This window comes from Chroicocephalus ridibundus, chromosome Z (assembly GCF_963924245.1).
Source record: "Chroicocephalus ridibundus chromosome Z, bChrRid1.1, whole genome shotgun sequence".
NCBI classification, from domain to species: Eukaryota; Metazoa; Chordata; class Aves; order Charadriiformes; family Laridae; genus Chroicocephalus; species Chroicocephalus ridibundus.
In genome coordinates, this window is record NC_086316.1 from 66,821,010 (window position 1) to 66,841,921 (window position 20,912).

Consider the following 20,912-nt stretch of genomic DNA (forward strand, 5'->3'; position numbering starts at 1 on the left):
CTTTCTGAGGTCTACTCAAAGTGTCCTACTGAAAAGAGGGATTGAGGTGTGTTAGCAAAAATGTAAGGTTTTAGGAAAAATATAAGCACTGTAATTTAAATGTAAGTTTGCCCCAGTGCAAGCAAAGCACATAGGCTCTGAGCTCACCTGAGGTGACAAGACCAGATAGTTTTAAGTCAAATCTCTGACGGTTGAGTTTGTTTTGTGGGTAGTGAGGGCATTTAGCAGCTTGGAGCTACAGCAGCTCAGCAAGTGCTAATCTGGTCACTCTGTGCTGCTAATCTCGTTCTTTTCTGCAATCATTGTTTCCAGCCCTGGTGTTTCAGCAAACATAATCGCGGCTTGTCATCTGTAACGCTTCCTCCCATGTAATACTCTGATAACATTAATGTCAAGCCTGAGTTTCGGTTGTGGCCCCAGTGCTGCCCTAGGAAGGGAGGATGGCTGACACTGCAACAGGTGTTTGGACTGACAGGAGTGAGGGTGGGTCAGGACCCCTCCTGATGGTTTCACATCTTTAAGCTGAATGGTGTGGGATGAAAGAGCATGTCTTGAAAATACTGCTGTATGATTATGGACAGCATGTGTTTTTCCTCATCATAATGCATGTGAGCTCTGAATCCATCGTTCGGTATAAAGTGGCCCTTAATACCACAGTTTGCCAAAATGTCACTGCCTTTTTTAGCTTTTCTAAATATACCTTTCCACAAGCCTCTGTGAAACAATGACCATGTATTTTGATATGGTTTCAGTGCAAAACCACCTGAAGAATGGCAGTTTCACTTGAGCTTGTTTTGAGCATTTTGGGCCCATTCAGAGCAGAAACTTAGGGAGTGCCGTGATACTGCAGAGCAAAGCAAATATTTGCACAACCCCTGGAGACCTAGGAGCACCAAGTTTAAAGCTGACCTATTGTGTGTTACTGCCTCCAGCCAGCATCTCTGTATTTGTGGTAGGCATAAGCAGGTTGGACCTGCTACGCGTCTCTCCCACCCTAGTGGCACCCTCTGGCAGAGAAGTGGAGCAGGTGGTTTTGGGGGGCCAATGGGAAGGACACCATTTTAAAGTGTAGTGGAAAATTGACCAGAGCTTCTCTGCATGCACATGACTCAAAACGTCTCTGACTCAAAGTGGTTTTTAAGGGAAAGATGTTTACCTGCAACAAGGGTATAGTGCTGAGGGGAGGTTCCTGAAAGAAAGGGTTTTCTGCTTGCCTGTTTCACTTCTGCTGCACTGTTGGAGATGTTTAAATACAATGACCGACATTGCAAAACACCCAGGTTCCTCTTACCTGATTTTCCATTCATTTGCAGACTGACTTGCAAGCCCACCTACGTCTGCTGCTACCTGTGAGGACAGGACAACATGCTGGTAAAAGAGGCTAATACTCTGCAATGAACAAGATTTGCTTTACTCTACATGTCATGTCTGGAATTGGCTCACAAACATTCCCCTTAGTAAATGCTTCTGTTTTCCCTGTCATGCTCTGAGTTAGGTGGCACTGTGGTGGACTGTACGGGCACTGCTCCCTGTGAAGAGAAAGCCCCGTTCTGACCAGCTTCCCCTCTCTGTGTAGGAAGAATCCATAAAACTGGAGCAGACAGACCCAAAAGTAGGGCTGATCTGAAACTGACTTTGTAGCAAGACCAGTCCTGACCAGTCATAGTGAAAATGTAGATGTGACAGTGTCTGCCCACATGGAAGAGATCACAGAACTGAACGGGGAGCATTTGGCATAACAGCTGGTGCAGGGGTGTCAAAGCAGGTGACAGGTATAATGGGGTGGCCCCAGCCCTGCTCCTCTCTGTGCCTGTGAGTAAAGCTGGAGAAAGAAGGAACTGAAAATATGACTGGGATGTCTGAACTATAAAGCTAGGCATTCATTATTTGCTTCCAGATGATGGGCAAAGCTGCAGTTGCACTTTTTTGTCCTGTTCTTTCTCTTGTAGAAAAACACAGGGAGCACTGCCAATCTTCTCCTGCTCATTTTCCTGTTTCCTTAAATAAAAAAATCTCTGTTTCCATGTTCCCAAGGAGTTTGAGGACATACAAGCAGAGGGCTGGAGCACAGCTAGAAGTAGGAACATGCCCTTGGGCTGAAAGATCTAGCCACAGTTTTCTTTATTTTAGAAAGAAAAACACAACAAATAAATAGTTATGACAACCTGGGAGAAAACACTCTTTGTTTGTCTTTATCTAATCTGGATGATACCATGAATAGCTAATAACAAGCCATTGCTGGAAGGTTCAACTAAAATGCAAAGTCTCTTTCCATCCATGTGAAGGGTGCCTGCTCACATGAGGACCAGTCCTTGCCGCCTTTGTTCAGGTGAGAGGTGTTTACTCATAACAGGGTTTGCAAGGACTAAAGCGTGAAGCGCACAATAATAATGATGCTTTTTTACTGTGCTTGAAGAAAGAAAATTGAGGTGCTTTATACTTTTGATGCAGGTTGAAAGCAATGCTTCTTTAAAATGATAAAATGTAAGAGAAACACGGCATTTCCAGGCAGGGAGGACAGTGGGAGCTCTCATCCCGGCCAGTCCTGGGTGCTGTCGCCAGAGCTCTGCTTGTGCTACAACACACTCCCCGTGCTCCCACAACAATAACACTCTGCTGCTAATTTTAGCATCAACTGTAATACAAAGCAATTCAAGGCATCCACAGCGTGTTTTGTGAGGACAGTATTTCTCTTTTGCTTGTGTAGTTCCCAGGCTGCAGTGCCATTCTGTTCACCAATCTTAAACAAACACCCCCCTTGAGATTTCCTAAATAGTTCAAAGTGGTGTCTAGGGAAACATTAGAAACACATATGGAAAGCCTGAATACACTTCAGATGAAACCACTTTGAATGTCCATTTTTGTGCAAGTTCTGGGCTGAAAGATAGTATAAAGCAAGAGTTTTTAAGATAAACTTGTCAGGAATGATGCTATAATAGCAAAGTTTTCTAAATATTTATTCCTGATAAGCTTTTCACAAGCCCTCCTCCTTGGCTCATCACTTCATTCAATTTTTAATACAAGAAATGTTTGAGGAGGAAGAATTAACGGTCATGAGCTTTGCAGTCCCCCTGCAGTCATGACTGGAATGTTTTTTATATGTTGTTTCCCTGCTTATTTATTATAGCGAGCACGTATAGATACATTCGGCGCAGGAGACAGTGTACAATAGGCACTGCTCCAAAAGTCAGTGTTTGACAGCAGAGGCCACGGTTACAATAGTTATTTTCCATCGTAAGTGCAGGGAGGAACTGCAGTAACTGAGACGTGCTGGTTTGCAAAACACTGACTAATACCATCTCATTAATGGATAATCACTGTTTACGGGTGCTGGAAATCATCACCTATGAATACATATAACATCCGAATCTTGCTTTGAAGAAATATATGAAGTCAACTCGTATTTTCAAAGGCAGCAGCAAAAGACACTGACATGAAAAGACCATACATGGGACAATACCTCCTGATTTCTTCTCCTTATTCTTCTCTTTGGAAAGTCTTGGGACTTTTTTTGGCCTTTATTCATCATTGCCACCATCCGTCCCTAGTTTCAGGAATCCCACAGGTCACAATCAAAACAGCTGCCACTTTCCCATCCCTTATGTGATATTTTTGCCATGTGGGATTAAACCATGTCTCATGTGAATGTAAGGTAGCACAAAGGACCTCTAAACTTCTCCCTCCTCCTTAATGCACTCCCCCAGCTGCCACGCAGCACACTGGAATCTGGAGGAACATTCTGAGGAATTTTTACCTGGTTTTGTTCTTATTCTCTTCCTAACACATTTACTGTGGGCCACTGCTGGAGAAAGGACACTTGGCTAGAAGGCAGTTTGGATTGATCCGGTTTGGTTAGTCTTACTTTTTTATGATGCTCACCACAAAGGCAACACAATGACAGTCAGACCCTGAAGGTCTGGGGAATTCTTCTGTGGCCCTTTCTGTAATTTCTATAGGTTGGGACAGATGCTAGACCCAGTAAAAGAGATTCGCATTGCTTCTCTTCAGTGTGTTCAAAGCTACCAAACCTTCTCCAGCCCTTAACCAACAAATACCTACTGAAACCCATTGGAACATCCACCAGCCCTGGTCAAGTTTAGCCCAAAAGTTGAATCACAGACCACATCTGGCCAGTGCAACCCTTTACCAGCCACCACCCAGGATATTAAACTTGCAGCAGGCCACACAAATATGAGTCCATCTGCTATATAAGTGTAGCCCTCTAGTTGCTTCAGGACACCTGGTTTACCAGGAAATCTTGTCCCGAATATGGATGTTTTGGCCGGGTGGTTAGGATGCTGAGGAGGGGGGTGATCTGAGGAGCCTGCTGCTCAGCCAGCAGGACACAGTCAGCTTGTCTTGTCGGCGCATGGGCAAGATGAAAATGTGGTCCGAGAAGATCAAGAAAGCAAAAAGCCTGCAATACCTGGGGGATGGATGTTAGGACAAGAAGCAGGTGGCCCGTCTGTCCTGCCACTGCCTCCCAAGCCTGCTCCCTGTCTCGTGTTCTGTCCCAGTCCTCGTCCCAGCTCCTAGTTGTCTTCCAGCCACATTCCAGGGCCTCCTGCTCCCTTAACCATCCCCAGTCTCCTATTAGTAATGCTTTTATTGGCCAAAGACCTAAAGCCTGGCTCTCGACCATGCTGCCACTGCCTTGCTTTGTGGCCTGCCCTTTCCTTCCTTGGCTTCATTTGTTCGGCTCCTTTGCCAGGGCAGCAGCGGAGACAGAGGGCTCCCTGCCCTGCCTGTGGCATTGGGGGACTGTGCCGGGGGATGGGGGGGACCGCTGCCAGCCAGCATCCCCGGGGCAGTGTGGGCAGACAGGGTGAGACGGGGAGAGGACGGCGTGGGCAGCAGGGCAGAGGCTGCAGCCAAGAGGCACCATGCCAAACTTCAGCAGTGGCAGGAGCAAAGGGACTTCCTCGGCATCCGGAGGGGACAGAGCAGTCTGCTGCCATCCAGAAAAACACCACTAGACTAAACGAGGCCTGGGGCAGGGGTTTCAGCCCATTTTCCCCTGGTTTTTTTCTGACATGTTCTGTTTTCTCTAATTAAAGTAGCTAGTGGTCCTACCAAGCTGACCCTATTACAGGGACTTTAACAAGGGCCATAGATATTATGGCACAAGAAGAAAGGGATACTAATGTTTTTTGAAATAACTCAGCACCTGATAATCAGAAAACAGAAAGGCGCTGCCTATGCAGTTTAGTTTTTGCTGGATGTTTTTCACAGATGAAAAGCCATTTGAACCCACTTTTCAGAGGAAATCCATCCCCTTGCCTTGACCGTTGACCACAACCACCGAGCACAGGGCCTGCTGGCATCTAGACTGAGTTTATTTTGAGTTCCTCTGGCCCAAAAACCTTTTGGATGTTGGTGAGCGCCCTGGCAGCTCCACACGTGCAGCCTCATGCCAAGCGTACTGCTTGTCCCTCCAATGAGCATGTATGTTTTGGAAGACAGTATGTAAACTGAATGCAAACGATTTAACTTACTAGTAGAAAAATGACTCGCAAGCAGCTAACTATCTGACATGAAGAAGTTATCTAGACTCCTCCAGTATAAATAGCAACAAATTCTAAGGTTAATACAGTCTTTCAATTGATGATTAAATCGCATAAATAAATATAAACCTAAATTTTATATATTCAACACTTACAGGTTACAAATCAGTCTCCAGTGCACCTGGCTCCATTTCAAAAGTGCAATGGCTAGATTAGTGACTGTATTGTTTCTCTCTCAGTTGGGTCACCAGACTAAAGTTTTCCTTTTGCCATTTTACTTCATTTATTAATAAGTCTGCAGTCATGGTTCCTGCTTTTGCTGACTTGAGCTGAGCAAAACATTTCCTGGCTGCCAAGAGAATGAAGTGCCAGTGCTCATGCCTGAGTATGTGTGTGCACAGTAAGTGTATGTGCACACACACACATACGTGCTGTATGCATATACTGTGTCTGTTGGAGGGGAAGAAGCAGGAATGCTCAGACGGACACGTAGATCTTTGTATGGAATGAGCAAGTGAAAGAAGGCTGAGCAGCAGTGGGCAGGCAGGCAGGGGGCTGGATGGGCAGTCCTGGGCTCTGCTCTGTCCTGTAAAAACACAGAAACAAGCCATGCACCAGGCTCCAAGGCCCAGGTCTCTTCTTCCTCAGTGTTCCAGTCATCAAGCTAAAGGGCTATTCCTTCTTTCACCCAGTTAATCTTTAAAGATGTCCCTCAGAGGTTAACAGGAGAGCAGTCTTCAGCCTGGGTTTTGTGGCATCCTCCTCAGAGGCGGGCAGTATGTCCTTTAGTGGCTTAGGGCAGAGGCCATTAAAATATTCCACATGTCCCGTAGCGATTCTAGCCACTGTTCAGCTGTATCTGAAGAACATGCTCTTTCATAGTTCCTCCTGCCTTTTTGTTTTAAATAAAAGCACTTTCTGCCACTGTTTTATGTAGAGCCTAGTCTTGTGGATATGCACACATGTGCTCTGAAGCTACTTCCCAGCACCAGCAGATGAACTCCTTGTTTGTGCAACCCAAAGGCATGTTAGTGGAATACAGGGATTAAGCTGTTTGGACTCCCTGAGTCTGAGATGCTTTGAGACTGCTGCGGAAAGGGAAATTGAGGATCCCTGGAAACATAGGATTTCCCACCTTGAACTTAAGGCCCCCACAGATTTAGGCAGGTACTGAGGCAAGGCTTTCGAAGCTTGCAAATATCAGGTGCATAATGTCCAGCGGTACATACAGTTTTGTGAATGTGGCCTTACCAATTGCCTGCCTCACACCCCTGTAAATTAGAAGATCCATGACATTAGGTGTAAACAGCAGGACTTGGAAAAGAATCGGCATGATAAAGGAGACTGAAAAAATCTTCACATGAAAATACGGTAAAAGAGAAAACAGAAGTTTTGAAATCAAAGCAAATCCCTTTGTCTTCTTGTTTCTGCTTTCTAAGAAGAACTGAAAGTATTGCAACAACTGGCATAAAGAAAGCTGCTACGACCGCTGTAGCAGCCAGAAATTTAGCATCAGAAATTAATGAAACTCTCCTAAAAGCCTACCATGAAGCACCCAGAGCCAGGGGCTGCAGTAAAGGCTGAAGGGTGGCTTCCTGGAGGTGGACCAGTGTCCTTACAAGTGAACCTGCTGTTTTGCAGTACTCGGATATGTTACGGATATAGCACACACAGCAGGCTTCTGTATAAATTGCACATGAAAGATTGCTTTTGAACAGGAAGTTTCCCCACTATAGGAAGCATCTGGAACTAAGTCTGTTGCAGTCTACGTAATTATGGCTTATGACACTACACACAAGAACTGAACTGAACACAAAGCTTTTTGCAAGTAGGCTAGAAGAAATCTAGAGCTCCGCAATTAGCCAAGTGGAAAAAAATACACAGCCTAAACCTCTGATAATATCTCAGTCATTTGTCAGCAATGTCTTTGGATCAAATAAATGTGGACCCAGAGTACAGAGCAGGCTGACTTTTTTTTCCCTAAAGAGGGTACAGGAAATCAGGTGAGCAGGATCAGGGGAAGTCAAGATGGGCCAGCAGGAGCTCTGTGCTGGCTTGTGTACTGGCCATCAGTACCCCTGTGTGGACGCAGGGCCAGATGCACAGACCTGCCCCGTGCCCCACTGCTGTTTCATGACTCGGAGAATTGACTAGTGTGAGGATGGCCGCAGCTGTGCATAACGCTAATGTACTCGGTTTCCTTTGCTACCCTTCCCTCTCCCAGCTGAGCCAAAGGTATGTTCTTTAACGTTTCTTCAGACGTTGAAAAAGAAAGTAAAAGAGACCACCGATTTAGTTTGTAGCATGTTATTGAATGCATGACTATGAATGCAATGCAGCTAACAGTACAAAAACCTTAAAAATCTCATAAATAGAAGAACTACATAATGAGGAAGCTTTATGTGTCACTTTTTTCAGTGTGACACTATATATTGTACTTCCCACGTAATAAAAATAAAAAGCATTAAGACTTGAAACAGAACCTTTCCAAGCTGTGGTGCTGCTATGGAATGTTTATTTAAAATCTGCATGCAGAGAAGGGTAGCCAAGGGATGTGAATATCTCTTCACACATTGTGAAGGCTCTGAGTAATCACTTGTCAAATGTTAACACTATATGGAATACTTTAAAAATCAATGAAGAAGCCAGAGCATGTTAGACCCATTTACCACAGCCTAATCAACCAAGTAATCTCAGATCATTAAACTAATTATGAGTGGCTGAAATAATTAAGGATTCCCTTCTCACGTGATATTGTTGGAATTCTCTGTTACAGAACAACTGCATGGTCATTAATAAACACTATGCATGTGCCCAGACATTTGCTGGATTTGATAAACAACCCTTGTTCTTGAGAAACTCTGATGGCCTTTGTGAGCAACAGTCAGTGGCAAATAAGTACGAACAAGCAACATATGTTCAGGGAGGTTTTCTTGGGAAGATCACTTGGGTCGGGGGGTGGGGATAAAAGAGAAAACGATAACTGGCACGTAAGAGTGCCTCTATAAAACTGTGGGGTTTGTTGCCAGACAAATGTTCTCTCTATCGAGTTTGCACAGAGAAAAAGTAACCCCTGATGACTGATTACATTAACTGGATGTCTGCATTCCACAGATCTTTCCTGAGGATTTACACCATGCCAGGTGATTTGTCATATTTATGGTTAATCTTAAAGCCAGAAAACAACTTGCCTTTTTCTGACAAACATCCAACAAACTTTATAGAGGTACCAGTTGCACCTTTCTGGGTCAATTGATCCTCATTCATCAGATGGGGACACGCATATCCTTGTGTTCACAATCAACTTGAACATTAATATGCAAACTTACTCTGGACTGAAATTAGGCATGTTAAATTCTTCATTGTAAGCACTGTATTTGCTTTTGTATTTAAAGCACAGTTCTGATATCAGCTCGTCAATTCTTGTCTGATGTGAAGATCCAGTTGATAGTTTGGGTGACTTTTTTTTCACTTACAGCACCGCATCAAGCTTTAGATCCAACCTATATGAAACTAAAAGCAGGTGCAGATGCAAGACCTTGACCAGGCCCCAGCCTCAATCTATTAAGAGGATGGATTAAGTGTCTGCTAGCATTCTTGACCTATTAATTAAGGTCTAAATTTTGGAGAAGTCACAGGACTCTCCAATCTAGCAGTTTTCCAACCCAAACTATTCTATGATTCTATGACTTTAAATCTGCCCTAACAGTACTGTGGACAGGCTAAAAAATCAGTCCAAATATCAGGGCCACTGTACATTGCTTCAAACACTGTACATGTTTTTGCTGAGGAAAATGCTACAAGCTTAAAATGACTGAGAGGAGAGTGTTTCAGCTGCAGCCAAAGCCTCCTTCTAAGTGGAGGGCCACCCAGACAGATGACAGGGCGACATCCCACGGTCCCGGAGCACGCAACATGCCAAGCAAGGCTAGTGCAGGAGCCCAAACAACGTTATATTAGCTAAGCCTAAGTCCTCTGTGGCTTCTTAACATCATTTTCACAAGGGTCAGTAACCTCTGTGGGAATGATGGAAGTTAATCTTTTCCCTTCCTTTCACCAATTATTCTCCAGATAATGGTTAAAGCAACCCCTGGGAAACAGGGAGAAGATGAATGTTTCCATCCCCAGGGACTGAGGTGAGCCTACAGCCCTTTCCTGGGTGGTGCTGCTTTAGCTGGCATGAAAATGGCAGATTTACAGGAGCAAACATAAAGTTCACTTGAGTTACGATATTCCTTTTTTATTAACTGCACATGACAGACTAAGACAGAAATATTTTAAATACAGAAAATATTGCCATAATGGTTTTCGACCGCTTTTCTCTAGGGGTGGTAATGCTTGATACAGCACAGCATGGTGGAGTGGATGTAAAGCATCACAGATATCATGATCAGAAAAAATCTGAATTCAGGAATGAAGAGGTTAAAATGTGTGCAGTGTTTCTTGAACTTACAGCCCTGCTTCAAACACTAGTGAAAGGACCACATTTTATAGTTTACTGCAAGTATTTTATTTTTTTCCTTCTGAAAAATGATGTGACAGGAAACATAAACAGGTCTTTGCAGAACTACTTTAAAATCAATCTTTATCTTTCATCATATTTTCTAGCAGCTATTTTTTATGATAAACAGTATAAGCGGAGTTGGGGACACGATACAGAAAGAGGAGCATCAACCCATGAAAGATGGATGCAAAGTGCTGTGAGGAACCCTTATGGGAAACTTTGACCTTTTTTTCTTTTGCCTTCTTCTGCACATATGTGCATTTTCCCTGAGAAAAAGGACATTCCTTTCCTATTGTAAACAAGTGACAAGTAAACCAGTCTGCAATAGTGTCTCCATTTTGAAAAAAATATGCAATGTTTGTATTTTGCATATTTGTTTGTAATGGAGTTCTTACCACTTTAAAGTAGCACCTTCATATATCCTTAACAAATTTCCACATCCACACAAATCCTACAGAAGCTAGACATCCAGCTTAGAACTATATAGGAAGTGGAAAAAATTGAGAAAAGCTGGAATAAGCAAATAAGTGTACTGTCATTGAGTTTATTGGGATTCCTTGCTTTCTGGTGTAAAATGGTATATAATTGCACACGTGTGTGTGCATACATATGTACATATACATGTATAGTATGCATAAAGAGGGAGAAATATGTATTTATTCTTGGTGCAAATCTTCCTGGCAGGCCCGTTTCTACAGAGTACGCAGATGAGCCCGTGAGGCTTAACAGATGAGCAAGACAAACCACAGTTGAAGGGTATTCAACAGAGATGTCATGGAGACTTGCCAATTACATTTCACTTATAACTGGTCAATTGCTTTTCCCGTTCTTTCTTTCCACCTGTCATCTCTATTTATCTGCCCAATCTCTTTCATCGCCTCAGCTTCAGCTTGGATGCTGGCCTATTTCAGGCAGTTTTAAAAAATTTCTCACGCATAAGGCTTTTATAGATTTTCTACATCCATCCTGCAAATTAAGAGATGCTTTAGGTTTTTGGTGTCTCACAAACAGTTTTGATTATTTTTATGTGATTTGACCCTATGAACAATTCAAAGAATTACCAATGTATCAGCTTTAGTACAGTGAAAATATTTTCAAAGCATATGCAGTTGATATGTGGGATGTCAGGATATATTTCTTGACTTAGCAGAGAACCGACACTAAAATAATTTAAAGTAATTTAAAATTAAAGTTTCAAGTTCTGTTCTATTATTCTGCTTTCAGTCAGAAAAAAAATCTACTCTGATTATAAACACATATATTTTTTCAGTCAATATGATAGCAATGTTATCCTGTCTTGTAAGCACAAATAGTTCAGTGTGTAAGAAAGCAAAGATAAAAGTACTGGCACCAAATACTTCAGCATCTGGATTTAGCAGTCAGTTGAAAGCGCCTTGAAGATGTGACCCTTAAAGTCTGACTGTCTTCACTCTGCATGCGTGTAATTTACTGGCACTGATGCTAGCCCTGCAATAGATTGAGGAATGTGTTGCTCATAGTTTTCTTAAACATTTGTTTGTTGACACATACTACTAGGTCAGAGAGGCAGCCATGGGGTGATCTGTCCCAGATTTCGCTGAAGCTGAATAGCCCTGGAGCAGAGATGCTCCCAGCCAGAGGACGGAGCTGCCTCCTGTCCGGTAGAGTTTGCAATTCTCATTACTGACCGCTCAGACCAGAAAAATTGTCTGTAGCAATGGGCAAGATGTCAGCAGAGTGGGCTGTCACAAAATAACCTGACAGTACAGAAGAGTGGAGAGACCTGCATTTTCTGAAATCACAGGAAGGGTTTTCTTGCTTTTAGTGGCTTTGCTGTGGGCACTGAATAATTTCTCTCAAAAGGGTATTTTTGCTTTCTTTCTTTCTTTACGAACATACACAGACAGGCGGATTTGTCACTTAACTATATTTTATTGAGCTTCGGTAATGGCTCCATTATAGGAAAAATTTCTGCTCGCAGGGGAAGAGGTGTGCTTTGCAGGCTGCACACTTTCTTCTTTACCCTCCGTCCTCCCTTGTGGGAGCATAAAAGCAATGCTCTTAGCCCAATCCACTTTCAATAGCACACACTCCCTCTGGCTGATGCTCTTGTGAACAAAATGGGAGAGCAACGTAGCTGCCACCCCACCACACCATGTGAAGCAGGGGGTTGTACCACACCACCAGTGCCAGTGGTGGGGGAAAAGCTACAGCCCCCATCGCCATTCACTTCTGGTCAACCTCCACCTTGAAAAGGCTTCAAGTGGCTGCGAGGATTCACATGGTTGACCATATGCTGTGAATAAATGCAGTACAACTTTAGAAATGTGCGCACACATGAGCGGAAAGCACAGGAAGAGCCTGAGAAACAAAGAAGACTGGAGGGTTGTGCAGCTGTGGGCGTCCCACCTCCTGCACGCCAAGACAGAGCGATGAACAAGAAAAATTCTTACCTGGGAAAACTTTGGTTTTACAGAGCAACGAACACAGCATGAGAAGAAAGAGGAATGCAGATTTCGACAGATATGTCCATGTGGTTTAGGAAAGACGGTTGTAAAGGTGCAGGTACAGTCCTGAATTCAGGAGAGACCCATGTTAGCAGGCTGGCCTGGCTGGACAGGACAGGAGCTGTGACTCGTGGTAGAGTCCTTCAGGAGGTTCGGATGTCAAGACACAAGTCTTCTCAAATGACACTGCCAGAAGACCCTGTTTTGGAGCAGCATGGGCAAACTTGGATGAAACAGTAATGACAATGGTTTCCTGTTTGGCAACTGGAACCAACTAATAACAACGCATTACTTCAGCTTAAAGCTCTATTTAGGAGCTAAACCTGCCAGGACAGAAGGAAAAGTAATATGATGAGGTTCTTTTCTGAGTTAAATCAATATTTATGATGCAATAAAGAGATAAATTATTACTTTTAAGGCCAGCACAATGCATGTATTCACAAAGCTCCAGGACAAAAGGAGCACAGAAGAAGGCAACATCTACAGCACTGCACTAGGAATCCATTAGGCAGCATGGTCAACACTGTGTAAGGTTTGGCTTTCTCCACCCTGCCTCCTCCTCCAACCCTATCCTGGTCACTGTTATATCCTCACCTCAGTTCCATACTGGTGATGCTACTGGTGCTTTGCAAAACGGCGGTCATGTTATTTCAGATACCTTGAACTGAAAACCGAAAAAGCACACAATGAATAATCCTATGGGCCAAAAGAACTGTGTGGGACCCAGAGGACACCAGGGCCAAATGCTGTGTAGTGCGAGCGCAGCTAGTCGGGGACCTGGTTTAGACAATTCTCTAGCTCTGCTTTATTTGCAATACTGACGTAGCCTGACAAGAGGCCGAGCCAAAGCAGAGGTGCTAGGGTCACTGACACCAACTCCAGGCAAGCGCTGGGAAAAGGTGACATGAAAGTATTCACAAATGAAGAAGGATATCAGGCACAAACTGGGAAGAGTTACAATGATGGTGATGGTGACAGTGATGATGCAGTGCGGCAGTGCCAGACAAAGAAATTATATGCCATTATCTCAAGTAATCTCTTTGCAGTTAATCTATTGTTGTTTACAAAAGGTGAAAAAGAGGTAAGTGCCTGATTGGAAAGAAAAAAAAACAATTTTTTGTTTGTCTGTTAACTATACTGTTTTCCAGTTATATCAAATATAGCACAGTCTATGCAAAAGTCACAGCCTTTTTAATTTTCTTCTCTCTCATATGCTGTGATTTTATCAGTAGAACCATGTAGATAAAGAACCTATATCAAATGGAACTGAACCTAAAAAACGGCATCTGGTTTATGTCAAAGTTGGCTGATTTTGTGTCTTTGATCTTTCAGCCAGAGCATCAAGGCATTTTTAATAACTCACACTAGGCAGAAAAAAGTCTGCCTCTGAGAAAACAGGGGGGATATCATTAATCTGTTTCTAAACAAACCGTGAGTTATAGCAGCTCTTTAATCTGAAGAGGATAGATCCTGAGCTGGAATGAAGGACCTAAGTGCCAGCCAAGTTCAGTGAAGAGTGAACAGTGTGTATATCATAATTCATCATGACATAGCTATTTTGTGATCTCCAAGAAGACGTTCATGGTGTTGGAAGTACTTGACAGAGACAGCTATTTGTGATCAGTCGGTGCATTTGCTATATGTTCTTCCCTTTTGAAAGACTGATACTTTCCTTTTAACTCAGTTATTTCATTGCCCCTTCAGGAACTTCAGGCTATTGATTAAGAGCAGATAAGCTATCTTTCAGTACTGAAATCACTATTTTAGAATACACATTGCAGCATGCATACCACCAGCCTGTATTTATGAATGCAAACATGCAAGCTGTTAATGCCTGCGTAAATCCAGAAGTTACTCTGATTGAGGAGAATATCTTGAGGCAAAGATTAAAAATAGCAGTTTTATGGACTTGGTAGGCATTTCAGGATTTGCCCAACCATTATTAGATAAACTAAGTATTCTCTTTCATGATGACTTTCATGGAATTCTTTCAAGACAGTAAATAAGCAGCAGCTTATGATAATCAAAAGAGGATACTTAGAGAAAGACATGCCATCAAAATACAATAAACATTTGGTTAAAAGATGCGGAATTACATACATGTAATTCCAATGCTTTGCTACTAAAACCATTACAATAAGATAAAAAAGATTAGAACATGACAACCCATGAAATAAAGAAATAATAATAAAAAAAAGATCAAGAAGTCTTATGCTGAAGGAGAATCAAAATGTTTGGTAACTTGGTGGTATGTTAGTACAAGGTATTAGTTGTGTCAGTCACCAAGGGCAATGATGAAATGAAATATAACATCTAGAAAAATGAGCGTCTCGACATTTTGCAAGTAGCATGCATCGTGCCTCAGTTGTAAGAACAAGCCACAGTAGGCACTTTAAAACCAAGCAGAAGCACATTTCAAGGGATGTAATCATGAGGCATTCCAATTTATAAAAACCTTGGCAAAAAAAAAAGCACCCAAAAAACTGAAGTCATCTTCACCAAGGGTATCTAATGAACTAAAGGCATGCTTTCAAATTAACCTTATTGGCCTTCAGAGCTGACAACTTCACCTTCATTTTAGCAAGTTTCTACATCTTCATGTTCTGAAAAGCTAAACCACAAATGAAATTGCTTTAGATCCAGATGGTATGCTTTGTTTTGTAAGTGTTCCAAATATATTGAAAGCCAATTAAATTATCAAGCCAGTGAGCACTGAACAAGTTATTCAATGAACTTACAGGTATGGCTACTTTCATCACCCCCAAAATCAGGGAAGGACAGAAAGCACCAATTAAAATGTACAGAACTTGGAGGGAAAACAGCAATACAAACATGCTATATGGACACGTTAAGTGGTATCAGCAAAATACAGTCCGATAAAGTAAATCTTGGATAAAGGTTTGGATAAAGTAAATTGCTAGCATAATACACAGAAGAATTAAGAAATATTTCTTCATGCTAATGACAGTACACCACAATGAGCTTGCTAGCAGACCTATCAGTAATGCAGAAGAAAGCAATCTGGTTTTGGCATGCCCTCAGCTGATAAAAAAAATTTGAGAAATTGGAAATCATTGTTAGGTGAAAAGCATAATAATGTACTTATAAACACAATATTTATTATAAATACTAAAAACATATGCCAAAAATGTAATAAAATTATGCAACTGAACAAGCATAAGAAGAAACTCCCAGATATCTACCGGCATAAGCCCAAGTTACCCCTAAGGAGATGAGTTTCACATGACAACAAATAGCCTATTGACACTGTGGAAGTTATCTTCAGATATTGAGGTCCTTGAACGTAATGAATTCATGACAAAGTGAAAAGTTGAAGTTTGTATGGAACTGTGGAAAGAAATACCTCCAGAGAGACAGGGTTCTCTTGGCTTGGGCTGTAAGCTAAATGTAATGTAACTTTTATCAAGCTGTTCTGGAAATTCACAAAGACTTTCCAGGAGCTGCTTGTATTTCACATGTGACTTCAGTGATAACAGATAACATGCCTTCAAGTGTATTAGTCTTTCCGGTAATCTTAATCTTGCTCAAATGACTTAACTTGATTGAAAGGCAAACCTGTATCACCCGTCATCATAGGGGTTTTTTTTGTGACGTGATTGAAATATGTTTAAGCAAAAGCCTGTATAAATGGGAGACCATTTTTTATTTCATTGGACCTGGGTAAAGTGGCTGTAATTTCACAGCATCTTTGAAATAATTTTTTAAAATGTGTTAATGGCATCACACGGATGTCAGTTCTTAACAATGGGAATTCCCACAGAAGTTCATGGGATCCATGTCTTAGTACAAGAGTGTGTGGAGACATCAAAATTGGGACTGGAGACCATGGGGCCCTGGAGGACCATGAGTGCTTTAGTGTTGACCGTTCAGGAGGACCTGATTTCATTTCACTTTGAAGTCATGTAAAACAAGTACATGAACTCATTCTTATTTCTCCAAGTGTAATCCTATTTCATGTATTTCTCATGTGTCCTACATGTTAAAGATGCCATTCCTACATGTTAAGGATGCCATGACCTGCTTTTCACACTTGCTTTAGGATGAGATTAGTTATGTGTTAGCACCATCTATTTTTCCCTTGACCCTAAAGGACTCTAGAGTCACTAGCTCAGAAACTGGTATCTACAGTGCAAATAAATATCCATAGCATAGTTTAGCCAGATGGATCCCATCTATGGAATTCTAAGTACAACATGCTCTAATTGCAAGCGCATATTTATCCTGAAATAGAGAGGATTACAACACAATCTCTTCCTTCTAGGACCACAGTCCAACACCAATGCCTGTCTCCAGGAGAGAAACTCTGCCTCAGGAATTTACCCTGGTCAGGAAAGATAAGAAAAAGTAGCTTGCCCAGCTGCCTTCTCCAGGAAAGCAAAACACCTTCTATTGAAGCAGTGGCTGGATTCTTTTTTGCATCGTAGTTAGTGATGGGAGGCAGCAATTTACCCTGGCAAGAATCTCAGAGACAGAGCGTAATCTAGCTGAGCTCTGCATTTGTATGTCTGCACAGTGACATACAGTATCAACGCTCATCAACAAGTAATCTTCATTAAATCCAACATGGCTGTCTTAAAATGGCATGCTACAGTAATTTTTGAGGTAAATGAAATAGAGACTTTGGAATAATAACACCTGACAATCCTTTCATGGCTTTCCTATTTTATATAAGCATACTCTGGATATTGTTTAACAGTCTAGTCTGTGCAGAATATTTTATTTGGAGCTGTAATGTATGGAGGAAATATATTTTTTCCCATAAAGGATTTGTAAAATGATCAAAAATAACAAACCCCATGGTCTAAAGAGACTTACCCTCAGCAGATCTTGAAGCATGTTACTTTAGTGTTTCTTGATACTAAAGTATTGGTCTGTCTATGTAAGATATTCTACCATTTCACACACCGTCTCATCTTATGTACTGGGAATGGTAAAACCAGACAATGACTGCTTTCTGATGGAACTGAAGTTCTCGTGCCAAATTTCTTCTGAACGCATTTCTTAATTTATTGATTAAAACTTGTTTGAGCTGTCTCGCGCAATCAGAAACTTGGATCAGCTGGCAAGGGATCAGACAACATGTGCTGAAAATTTAGCAGATGTCCTGCAAGCGTGTCACACTCTCCTGACCCTGTGCCCCCCCTCCCTTTTTTTTCTCATTGCTATTTAATAATGTGGATTTTTTTGTGAGGATTGGTACTCTTTCGCTGATGTGCACGGGAGGCAGTCACGACTGCCTGCGGACAGCCTGTTCCTTTTCAGACTGCTGTTAGGTCCAGAGGTCAAGGGCACATTTCACCCACAAACTGCTGTATGCCAAACCCGGGGTGCTTAGGGTTAGCCCAGCTTTTCATTTTGGGTAAAATGGTGTCATTGTTGCTATGCTGGTTTGCAGTATCTCAGGATCTGCCCTGCTCTGCTGCCACTGTTTGGTCAGGACGAACGATAAATGTATATCCCCTTAGAAATAAAATCAATCTGGTGACCTTCACAAGTCACTAAATCAGGTCTATCAGGAGGACCAGATTGACATCTTGCTAATTACTAGTTCCAGCCATGGATCTGTATTTGCCCTACAGGAAGTAGCAGTTGGGGAGCCTGATTTAATAGTACATTTTAATTACAACACAAGTCCAGTCCACTAAGCTAATCTTTTTTTCCTGTGACTACCTCAGAAAGCAGCTGGGCTACAACTCCAGTCTCCTTCTGTGAGCCAGTAACGCCAGGCATGTCCTCAGCAGCTATTGGAAAAGATACACTCAGCCATGTACCTACCCTTCAGGTAGGTATCAGATGTTGAAAGAGAGGTCTGTATAGATGAGGTCTTTTTATTAAAACTAATATAAACATGTTTCATAAACAGTCTTCCAGGAACAGTGGCTCACAATGGCTTCAAAGTCTGCAGTCGTGGAGGGAGGATGGTAAAACCTCCACGAAAACTCTTTCAGTTCTGGAAGAGCCACAGTGGCCAGATGATGTGCTTGTGCTGAGATGCGAGTGTTACATCTCTCCTAGACCAGCACACAGGAGAAATGACTCAGTGAACGGAGCTACCACCCCATGGCTTGCAGGGCTGTGCTGCAACTGGTGTGTGGGTGAAGCACGGAGCCAACACCACATCCCTGCATCCGCCTGGAGCCCGACAGTCCGTCTCCCTCCCTTCCTCCCCCTCCCTGCTCCACTGAGCACACTGCGAAAAGGCATGCATAAAAGCTGCGGAGGAGATAACAAGAGCTGAAGGAGTCATAGCAGGTGTTGAGCATTAGAGTACCATCTGGGGCTGTCTAATTCCAGCCAAAACAGTCTCCTCCGCAACTGCTCAGAAGGGTGGGATGGCATAGTTACTCAAGGTCAGGCAGGCAGAAAGGAAAGCAGAAGCTCTGGCTCAAGCCTGCAGATTGTTACAGGAGCCAGAAAGATTGTAGTTATGCTATTAATTACTCGGCAGCATCAATGCAAGTGCCAGCTCACATTCTTTCTCTAATTACTTTTGCTGATGTATCGTGATATCTTGAAATCACCCTTGACTCTGTGTGTGCCAGATTCCAGAAACGTGGCCCAAACCACATCACCAAACACAGGAAAACCTCCCTATCTGAGGTTAAATTAAGCTAAAATATTCCTCACCTTCCTCAGACAAAAGCTGAGGCCACCAGCACATACTGAAACTCAAGCACCTCTCAAAGCCTACAGCACAAGGCACAGCAGGTTTAATCAACCCTTTGAAAGGCTTACAAGAAACACATGCAACTCAGTCCAGGCTTCACATCTGCAATTTTGTTTGTCAAGTGTCCCCTGAGTCCGGCATCAGCAACTTACCTGTATTCTCTATCAGCTGGAACTTCTGAGGGAATTTCGGGGTTCTCCATTCTAAAATACGTCAACTGCTAAATGTTTCTCGAGCAATGATCAACTGAAAAGCACGCATTTTGTGGCTGGCTATGCTGTGACAGATTGACTAGGAAAAACACCCGTAAATCCCATTAATATATGAATGCATTTGATTCTGGAGCTACTCTTTTACTGGAAAAGTGAGAACAAAACAACAAATAATTTTTAAGGTATCTGGCATGTTCATAATGAAGATATAAATTCAGACTAAATAACTGGGAGGTGATGAGGCCCACTTTTCTGTCTGAGTTATTTTTAGCAATGTAGTTGTGTCATTTTTATTAGGTAAATAAATGTGTGTAGACAGTGAAATGCTAACTTCGCACTTGTAGCTCACTAAGTTGAAAATAAAGTATTATGACCCCAAATGAAATACCCAGATAAAGATGAGAATGGTTAGCCTGTTTCAGAAAGTAACGTGTGAGTCATGCCATTGAGTCATACAGCAGAGGATTTATCCAGAACAGATGATGGGTGCCATGACCCCCAGTGAATGCCATATCTGGCAACAGTGCTGGTCATTCATACTGTCTCCTCAGGGGTTCAGAGCTGATATTTCAGAAATAAAGTAAGATATGCATTATCCATGTGCGACGAGTGAGACTTGAAAAAACATATTGTATAACTGCCTCAAATAAATGTACAGCTCATACTGATATGAGTGGGAGAAGAGAGAGCTCCAAATTCAAATGGCCAAAACTGCATCAAAGTTTCCCAGCTTTCTATTGCATGTTGGGTACATGTTTCTGAAGAGCTGAAGCCAACAAATAGGAAGTGATGGGCAGGAACTTTTCCTTACCTGGCTGGCTGAGTGTGGGCTGAATGCTTTGCAAGACTCCACCATGCCACTGTATCCTCTCATTCCACTGTAAATATATAGCCTGGAAGTCTTCATTTCTTTGACTGGCTGAGGGTATGTTTGTTGTCCCTTGAATAGATTTTACAGAATCAATTAGTTTTAGGTAAGACAAATGTACTTCTCTTTAATTATGTTCTTCTCATACTTCAGCTTTTTTGATTATGGGTCGGTTTACACAACACCAGGCCTGTGGGCGACAGATGGGGTACACCTGGCTCAAAAGAGGGAAAAGATTTTTGCACAGGAAATTTCAGGGCTCATCAAAAGGTCTTTAAACTATATTTGAAAGGGGAAAGGGTTAAAACTAGGCTCACCCAGGGGCGGTACATCAATGTTGGTCTGCCATCCCAGTGGAGGTAGGGAAAGACACAAGGGATATTGAGTCTAGAAATCATAGAAGTGCCTGGAAATAGTCATGTAGGAATTAGGGCTTCTCCCCGCAAGGTGACGGGATCAATAGCGCAACTGACGTTCATCTACACCCATGCACACAATATGGGCAGCAAACAGGAGGAGCTGGAAGCCATTGCACATCAGGATAACTATGATATAATCACTATCATAGAAACATGGTGGGATGATATGCACAGCTGGAGTGCTGCAATGGAGGGCTATAAACTCCTCAGAAGGGATGGGCCAGGAAGGAG

The 20,912-nt window shown here is 42.4% G+C and overlaps 1 long non-coding RNA gene across 1 annotated transcript in view; it reads left to right on the forward strand.

The window, feature by feature from the left end:
• The window catches only part of LOC134508584 (uncharacterized), a 36,943-nt gene extending 16,991 nt beyond the window's left edge, over positions 1–19,952 (forward strand). The window contains exons 2-4 of the long non-coding RNA XR_010069092.1: positions 1,314–1,371; positions 18,191–18,297; positions 18,379–19,952. This is a non-coding gene — a long non-coding RNA (uncharacterized LOC134508584). The remainder of the gene's footprint in view (positions 1–1,313; positions 1,372–18,190; positions 18,298–18,378) is intronic.
• The last annotated feature ends 960 nt before the right edge of the window (positions 19,953–20,912 follow it).